Below are 9,762 nucleotides of genomic sequence, written 5' to 3' on the forward strand. Positions count from 1 at the left end.
GTTAATAAAGGCCAGTATTCGTTGTAACAAATGTATTATACTAACGTAAGATGTTAATACTAGAATAACGTGGGAAACTCGGAGCCAAGTACATGGGAATTCTCTATCGATTTTTCTATAAACAGTTGTTCTAAAAAAACAGTCTGAAAAAAAAAAAAATCACCTGGAGAGATCTTTGAAAATCCAGATCCTAACCCCAGCTCTTGGATTCTGACTCGATAGGTCTAGAGTGGGGCCCAGGAACCTAAATGATGGGGTTCAGAGAGCTGCTGGCTTAGTGGACACATCTAGGTTCTAGATGGGTGGTGTACCCAGCAAGCGTGGACAAGCCCTGTCTCCTTTCTTACTTGCCCTGTGTGTCCATCTGTCTCTTCCATTTGCCTATTCCTGAGCTGTATCCTTTATATTAAGTGGTAAACATAAGTAAGTATTTCTCTTGAGATCTGTGAGCTGTTCAAGCAAACTATCAAACTGAAGGGAGGGGGTCATGGGAACTCCCAGTTTATAGCCAGTCAGTACAGGTGACAGCCTAGGACTTGGGATTAATGTCTGAACCTTACCCTGTGGGACCTGTGTTAACTCCCACAGGCAGTTAGTGTCAGAATAGAGTTAAATTGTAGAATGAAGGTCACCGACACTCGGGCCAAGGACCGATACTAGTCAGTGGCCTGTTAGGAACCAGGCCACACAGCAGAAGGCAAGCAGCAGGTGAGTGAACAAAGCTTCATCTGTATCTGCAGCCGCTCCCCAGCACCAGCATCACCGCCTCAGCCCCACCTCAGATCATCAGGCATCAGATTTTCATAGGAGCACTGGTCCCTGGGACCGAAAAAGGTTGGGGACCGTTGTAGAACACCCGGCCTGTGTCCATCAGGAGTTGCAGAATTGCTTGGTGTGGAAGACCTCACACTTTAGGTGTCAGAAGTATTGTGTGCAGAGAGGAAATAGGAATTTTTCCTTTACCTGTATATGTGTTTAGTATATGTGTGCTGAATGAACCCAAATGATTAATTTTTAACAAAGTGGAATTGTACAGTGTGTCACTTATTTCATTTGACAATAGAGCATGGCCATTTCTCCCTATCTGACCCTCAGGTTATGGGCGCTTCTACCTCCAGACCCCAGGAAGGTAGCCAGAGACACTGGGCTTTTTCTCAGGCCCCACCTCTTCCCGTTTTGGGTTGTTCCTGCCTATCAAGTAGGTTGTTGCTGCTAGGACTTGGTGGCTTTTCGAAGGCCTGGGTTCCAGCCAGTGTATTCAACATTTACTTAACAGATATTTCTCTATGGAGCGCCTACTATTCAGATCCTGTTATAGGCACCAGGATACATCAGTAAACAAGACAACCCATGTCGGGGGTGGCTGTGTTCCTTAGGGCTGAGTGAGGAGGTCATTTGAATCAGGAGCTGAAGGCGATAATGAGGCTGGGAGCCAGGAATGCTCTGGAGGAGGAAGCACTGGAGGCCAGGGGAACAGCCAGTGCTGTTGAAATGGTATCTCCCTTATCAGGGGACATGCATTGCGCACTGATTGGCTTGACTCTCTGTGAATTAAGATCACCTTGAGGCCTTTACAGCTGAGGCAAGTTGTCCTGTATTTTCAAAGCTGACCTTGCACCCTTTGCATCAGAATTGCCTGTGACTCAATCCACCACGAGGCCAGGACCCTGGACCGAGATCTGAACGTATGTTTCGTTCTCCATTCATTTTATTGAACCTCACGGGGTTTAGAGCAAGCGTGTTCAAAGTAGGTTCTTTTGGAGGGGTCCCTACCCCTTGGGCCTATCCTCTGGCACTTAAACCAATCAAGAGAAGGTAGAAACTGGCTGCCACACTTTCCTTGAAAGGCCTGACTGATGCAGTCACTGTAAATTTTTCCTAGAGTATAGTACCCAGCCCTGAGCCTGGGCACGTTTGGCAGTCAGCAGGCCAGGTGACCTGAAGGGAAGATGATGACAGAGATACTGATAGCAACAGCTGTCATGTACTGAGGGCTCTGTGCTAACAGCTTTATATTCACTATCTCAGTTGCTCCTGCGATCACTCAGCATGGAAGTATTATGATTTATCCCCATTATATGGGTAAGAAAAGCTGCTATGGAGAGACATCCTGCCTAGCAGAGAACATTTATATCTCCATGGGACCTGCTTCCTCCATGATTTCTGAGCAGGTAGCGCTTAAGACATCAGTTTAACCTGCGTGCCTCCTACATCTTTGTCCCAGAAATAGGTTCAGACCTGTCTTCCCCACTTCAGGTTTACCCTAACCTATGGCTAGGCTGAGCCAAGAGCAAGTATTTGCTTCACCTGTGCTTACTCAAACCACATCTGCAGCCACCTCTTCTTCTTGTTCAGCACCTCTCTACTTCTTTCTACCATGTGATCTTACATCGGAATTCCCAGAGAATGTAATCCTTATTTTACAGGTGGAAAACTGTAAAAGGCAGCAAGAAAATAATACTTGCCTGGGCTTCACAGCTAGTCAAGAGTACATTTAAACTGGGTAGCCTGGCTCCAGAGCCCATGCTCTTAATCTCTTAACCATGACCACCTTTATCTTGACCTTGGCCGAACCTAGGCCTAGCCCACCTGCCCTGGCTGTGTCCCCTGTGAAATTTTTTGCTAGAGACCTTGGAGCCAGGGGAGATATGCATAATCGAATCCCATCCAAGAGTTGTGGTCCTGTTAGATAGGAAGCATATGGAAATACATATTTCCACATATAGAAAATTCAGAATAAAAAAAAAAGCCATACTTGGGGTTAGCAGGATCCAATCCAATGGTGAGGAAACCTGAGTTGGGGCAGAAGGTGTTTGCAAATCTCAATTAGTTGGAAAAATTAGGTAACGAATCCAGAGTATGCAAGCCATCACATTGCCTCATTTGGAATCCTAATTGACGCAGAAATTATAAGAGTCAGAGTGGCCTGTCACAATCTCAGGATTGTGAGGAGCAGAGGGACCTCTGAGTATGACCAAAATATTCGGTCAATATGCAGCCTCAGTATTCTGGAAAACCACCCCAAATCTCTTAATGTTTTCTTCAGTAGGTGTCTTGAACCCCGAAAAGGCTGGAAATTAACGATTGCTACATTGTGTCAAACATACAAACAACATGAGCTTTCTAAGTTGAGCTTTAAATTTTTTTTTAAATTAAGTTTGTTGGGGTAACATTGGTTAATACAATTATATAATTTTCAAGTGTACATTATAATTTGACATCTGTACATTCTATTGTGTGAGCTTTACATTTTAAGTTAAACTATCGAGTTGAACATTTCAAGAAATAGACTGTTTTTAAAGTCAGAGGAAATGCAAATAATCCTTTCTGTACACAAAACGTGCTCTCAAGAACACCAGCAACTTCGATGAACTCACAGGCCTCTGCATTTGCCAGTCACCTGCCAGGGTGATGTGGGCACCGGGGTACACCGGACAGCGGAGGTGTGGCAACTCAGCTGCACATCATGCTGTGCTTTGGAGGCAGAAGGGCCTCGGCCCGAACCCTGAGCAGTACTGGACGCTCTGACCTCCGTGAGACCTGTTAACTTTAAAATAAAAGACCAACGTGAGAAGCAACATGGATTTATTTGAGATCCCAAACAATAGCTAATCAGGCAGCACTGATTCAAGCAAAAGCCCAAATCATGTTCTGTTTAGAAGAAGGAGGGAAAAAAAGGCAAGGGATATTTATGAGAAAAGGAAGGGGATCAATTACATCAGTAGAAGGAAGGAACTTCTATAGATGGAGAGAAGCTAACAAAGTGATGCTAATTCTATAGAGTGTTTTTAGGTTTTAATCTTGTAGTCCTGGTATCTGTTTTCTAAGTTATTTTTGCAAACAGCTGTTTGGGACAAAATGTTGCTTTAGGTTAATTTATGCTGTTTTAACATTCCAAAGGTTTGAGGTATAGGACTGCAAGGCAGTTCCTCTGCAATGGCAGCTCCGACTCCATTTTAAAGTGGCTCTCTTTGTATTATTTTTTATAGACCACACCACCTATCTGGAAAATGAAGATTAAAATGACACCCACTTGATCATTCTCTAATTCGATTCTCCCCCACCTAGTAATCACATCCTCCCGTGGGCCAGCCACAGCCTTGGCACTAGGACTTGGTGTTGTTGACGTAAGAAATGTCTAAACCTGTAGAGTTTGTATAAGTTTATTAGAGCTGAAATGAGGACGTAACCCCAGTCTGTGGAGAACACTGAGGATGGAGAAAGGGGCAGGGCCAGATGGTCCCAAGGGCCCCTAGTGAGGAGAAACCACTGGGGCCCAATCCTGGGGGGCGGGGGACACAGGTTCCATGTGGCCTGAAGCTTACACAATTTCTTACACAAAAAGAATGAAGCTTGAATATCATTAGCCTCATGGTAACCTGCCTCTGCTGCATAGTGGTTGGTAGTAGGTGTCAAAGAAATAGAAGCAGAGAAAACTTTTTTTAAAAGTAGCCATCTCTAGTCTCTCTCTCTTTTTTTTAAATATGATTTTCAAGTTCACACATTTTGGTGCACAGTTCTAGACAAGTGCATGCAGTTATCTAACCACAACCACAATCAGGATACAGACAGGTCCTTTACCTCCCAAGCCCCTCTGCAGCCGACCCCTCCCCCTTCCCAGTTCCTGGCAACTCCTGGTCTGTTTTCTGTTCCTATAATGTTGTCTTTTCCAGAACGTCATATGCATGGAATCACACAGTGTATAAACTTTGGAGACTGGCTTTTTTCAACATCATCCACGTCGACTGTATCAGGAGTTCATTCCCTTTTAGTGCAGCGTAGTATTCCATGACATGGATGTACCACTGTTTGTTTATTCTTTGGCCAGTTTGAAGGACTTCTTGCAGTTTTTAGTGATTATAAAGAAAGCTAGAGAGCTCTATATATTTGCCTCCTAATGCACTGAGAAACTAGAAGCAATCACAAGAGGACTTCAGGAGTTCCCTCTACCACTTCCCCGCCTCCCTGCATCCAGGTCCAGAGATCTCTTTCCTCCTATAACTAGAATAAACTCTTGTGGCTGCTACCCATGGCCAAGCCTCTATTTGTGCACGGGATCCCACCTTCTCTCCTGACCCAAGGTCATTACCCGAGATCCCACCTTCTCTCCTGACCCAAGGTCATTACCCGAGATCCCACCTTCTCTCCTGACCCAAGGTCATTACAGGGCAATTCTCCCCTTTCTTTTGCTTCATCGATTTCCTCCTTTTTATTTGATTATTTTCATTAGCATAAAAGCATGCTGTTAAATCTCCTATCTTAAAAGGAAACAGAAAACAGCATGGTGGGCCTTCAAAAATTAAACAAAGAATTACCATAGGATCCAGCGATTCCAATTCTGGGTATATACTCAAAAGAATTGAAAGCAAAGACTCAAGCTGATACATGTTCACCCACATTCATAGCAGCACTATTCACAATAGCCAAAAGGTGGAAAAAACCCAAGCGTCCACCAACAGATGAATGGATGAGCAAAACGTGATCCATCCACATGATAGAATATTATTCGAACATTAAAAAGAAAATTCTGACATATGCTACAACATAGATGAACCTTGAAGGAATTGTACTAAATGAAATAAGCCAATCACAAGAAAACAGATACCATTTATTTGAGGTCCCTAGAGTAGTCGAATTCATAGAGCTAGGGAGTAGGATGGTGGGTGCCAGGGGCTGGGGAGAGGGGAGTTAGTGTTTAATGGGAACTGAGTTTCAGTTTTACAAGATGAAAAGAGCTCCAGAGATGGTTGCGCAGCAATGCGAATATGCTAATGCCACTGAATTGTACACTTAAAAATGGCAAAAGTGGTCAATTTTATGTATATTTTACCACAAAAAAGCCTCAAGCAGAAGAATAAACATAAACTCTTGACTTCACATCTCCCTCCAGGGACTGTGTTTCTCTGCCTCCTTTAAGAGCAAAACTCCTGGAAAGATTGTCTCTGGCCGCTGACCCAGTTCTCATCCCATGCTCCCTGGAACACACTCTAATCAGACTTTCATTCTCCCCTGCTCTCCAGGAACTGCTCTTGCCGAGGTCGGCCACGACTTGCTCCTTGTTAAGTCCAGCGGCGCGTTCTCAGCTGCCTTCTCCTGGAACAGTCTTCAGAGCCCGCTGCTGGGTCTTCTGCTTTCTCCCTTCTCCCTGGTTCCTTCTCGGTCTCCTTCGCTGGATCCTCCTCCTCCCCCAGCTCCCCTCAGTGGTGCTCATGGGCTCCCTTCTGACTCCTCTCTCCCATGACACTTGCTCCCCGATCACCTTCCAAAATCATATGGCTGTCAATACCATCGATATTGTTGGGACACTGCTGGTGTCCACCTTCTACCTCTTGCCTGACCTACCCCATGAACTCCATCCTCATAGGTCTGTCTGTCCCTTAACATCTCCACTTCCATATTGAGTTGCCATCTCAAACCTAACAGAACCCAAGTTTAAGCCCTTATCTTCCCCTGCACCCTGTTCTTCGCATACACTTCCTCATTCCAGTAATGAATGACTCCACCCTACCAGTGGCTCAGGCCAAAGTCCTAGCAGCCCCTTTTCCACCAGCAAATCCTGTTGGCTCCACCTTCAAATACTGTTGTTTCCAGAATCCAACCACTTGTCACCATCCACCTGCGTCCACCTTTGCACCCTCCCACCTCCCACCCCCCACCCAGGGGACAGAGGGATGTTGTAAAAATGCAAGTCAGATCTTTGTTATTTTTCTGCTCAGAGCTTTTCCCGTCTCACCTAGAATAGAAGCCAAAGTCTTTACAAGGGCTTGAAAGGCCCCCGGATCTGCTCTATCCCTGTTTTTCCTGCTCTCCAACTTAGTCATCCACTGAGTCCACACTGGGTTCTGTCCTGCTTCTCAAACACTCCTGCCTCCTCCTGCTGGTCCCCCCAGGTAGCCTCAGGCTTCCTTCCTCCCCTCCTGGATGTCTCCATTCCTCTGACACCTCCCTGTTCTACGTAACACTGCCCCTTCCTGGGCTCCTTCATGGGCCCAGGACCTAAATTTGATTTTGGCCGATATGTATTGAGGTGGAGGGAAGGCCCAAATTTTACAAGCTTCAGATCCCATCACTTTTCCCTGACTTATTTTCCCCAGCATTCATCACCATCCGAAGAATGACTTATTTTTTTAAATTTGCTTTTATCTGTCTCCCCCACCTTAGAATGTAAGTTTCGCAAGGAAAAATAGTTGTCGAATGAACGAATGAATGAATGAATGAACGAACGAACAAATATCAATGCCCAGATACCCGCAGCTTTCAAGGTAAGAATTTTCTCTTCACACACTCCCCAGCTACTCCCCTCTCCTCCTTCATCTAAGTTCCCCCTCTCCTACTCCTTCCCAGCCCTCCTCTCCCCACCCTCCCCCAGACCCCACTGTACCCAGATTGTTGGCTCACTAAGGTCCCACTTTAAGCTGTAAGGAACTTGCATTCCTTAGGAACCAGGAATAGTCTTAGAACACACAAATGTATCATCATCTTAACGAGCTGACATTGGCCTCTATCTTCACAATCATTAAGCCAGCCTTTACATCTATGATCACTTACAAAATGGCCACAGTAGGTTTTTACTTACTTTATAGACAAAGAAACTGAGGCCTGGTGAGGTGAAGGCACCGGCCCAGCCTCCCGCATCTGTCTACATACAGGCACACCCTGCTGAGCTTTTTCTGCTTGACCACAGGATAAAAAACTAACAAACCATATCTACTACTGGCTTATCAATATCTTGACTTCCTCGCACACCCTGCTGAGCTTTTTCTGCTTGGCCACAGGATAAAAAACAAACAAACCATATCTACTACTGGCTTATCAATATCTTGACTTCCTCTGTCATATCCTGTCAGTCCCTCCTTTGAGCACCTTAGCAGGAGGCAAAGGGCTCATTAGGAGATGGGCTGGATAACAGGAGGGACTGACATTAATTACACAAAGAAGTTCCTGTTTGGGCAAGACTCAGTTGACTAAGAGAGAAAGCATCAGGTGGGCAGCCAGGCTGTGATTGGTGAGGTGCTGGGGCTGTCCTGCCGCCTTCCAGCCCCCTTGTGGTCTGCAAAGAACCCTGGGCTCAAAGCAGACCCTCTGCTCAGAACTTTTCTCCATGCGGTCCCCACCCCCCAACCCCTGCAGGCACTATCTGAACCCCTAATAAATCAGAATTGAGAAGAGCCCTAAGATGGCCAAACAGACCGAGCTCCTCCCTGGCAAACCAGCTGAGCAGGTCTGAGGATGCCAGGGCGAGGGGTGGAGCAGCAGGTTAGTTCCAGCTGACAAAACACCAGGGCCTGTGAGAGGGATCTGGGGAGAAGCCAGAGAAAATCCAGCCGGGTTTGATATGGAGCTGGCTCTTAGGGGCTGGTGGCTCTGGAGATGGGTTTAAAGGTGACTGGTTTGGAGACAGGATTTGATTGGACGTTATTACCGGTGTTTAAAATCCATTTCGTCAACCATCAAGGAATACTCACAGGTGAGGCCAGATACCAAGAGCATCTGGATTGCTTGTTAAAAATATGTAGGTCTGCCTCAGGCCTGCAAAATCAGAATCCTTAGGGACCCAAATCTTTATTTTTAAAAGTTCTCTCAGATAATTGTGATACTCGGAGGTTTGGAAACTACCATTCACCTTTAAAGAGTATGTCTTTGGAACCTTCATCTTCTGAGTCTGCTGCTTAGTTATGTTTCCTTGGGAAAATGACTTAATCTCTCTGAGTTTCATTTGCTTCATCTGGAAAATGAGAATAACTACATATCTCTGAAGGATGCCTAAGCTATCCAGGCAACAGTCACACTGACCGCTAGGCTCGGGACCTGGCGCGGAGCATGTACTCAGCATGTTAGTTGCTATGATTATTATTCCAGCTGAGATCATTTGCAATTCTCGGGTGAACACAAGAAGCTGAGGGAGCTGAAGGTCAAGAGAGGATCTGCTCCTGTTCAGAGTCCTTGATGTTGGAAACGAGAGGCTTACTGAGAAGAAAGCATAGTCTCCTACTCAGAGGAATTAGGAGAGAGGGGCCAAGGCTAAGCCCAAGGCCAAGGCCAAGGCTGTTCATTTTTGGCCACTGTCCTGGCCACTAGGTCAGGGCTTTGGGTGGATACAACTTGTAAGAAACACGGCAGAGATTCGTGGTTAAGACCTTAAGCTTAAGGGCTCAGAGAGTTCTAGGTTCAAGTTCTAACTCCTTTTATTAATGCATGACCTTGGGTGAGAGACTCAAGAGAGGCTGAGCCTCTACTGGGGAGGCAGGACAACACATCATCAGCCGGCTTCTGGAGTATGGACCTGTGACCTTGAGCAAGTCACTTCACCCTTTTGAGCTTGAGTTTGGGGACACTGAACTGGGAATGTCTGAACTAGCTACACTGACCCACAGTGTTGTGTGAATGTTGGTCATTACTGCCATCAACCCCATTCTCTGGGGAAACCTTCACTTGTGGCCGGGCGCCCGGCATGGCCTTCCTCCTCTCTCTCCCTCCCCGAGGTGTCTCCTTCCTCTGAGCAAAGTGGGGTGCAATTTGGTGACACTGCCTCTGTGAGGTCAGGCTGCCCAGAAATGACCCTTTTCAGTCCACAGGGATGAGAACGCAGGCTGTATTGTGCTAGTGTGTGCCCATATGTGCCAGGTGAAACTTTTAGGTAATGTTTAACTGAATGTGATCGAACTATGCTCATGGACTTGCAGTACCATTTGCCCTGGGCTGCCTGTTTTCCAGCACCATTGGGCAGGCCTTGAGAAATGTCACATGTCACTATCTACATCT

The sequence above is a fragment of the Pteropus vampyrus genome, unplaced genomic scaffold (genome assembly GCF_000151845.1).
Source record: "Pteropus vampyrus isolate Shadow unplaced genomic scaffold, Pvam_2.0 Scaffold95, whole genome shotgun sequence".
NCBI classification, from domain to species: Eukaryota; Metazoa; Chordata; class Mammalia; order Chiroptera; family Pteropodidae; genus Pteropus; species Pteropus vampyrus.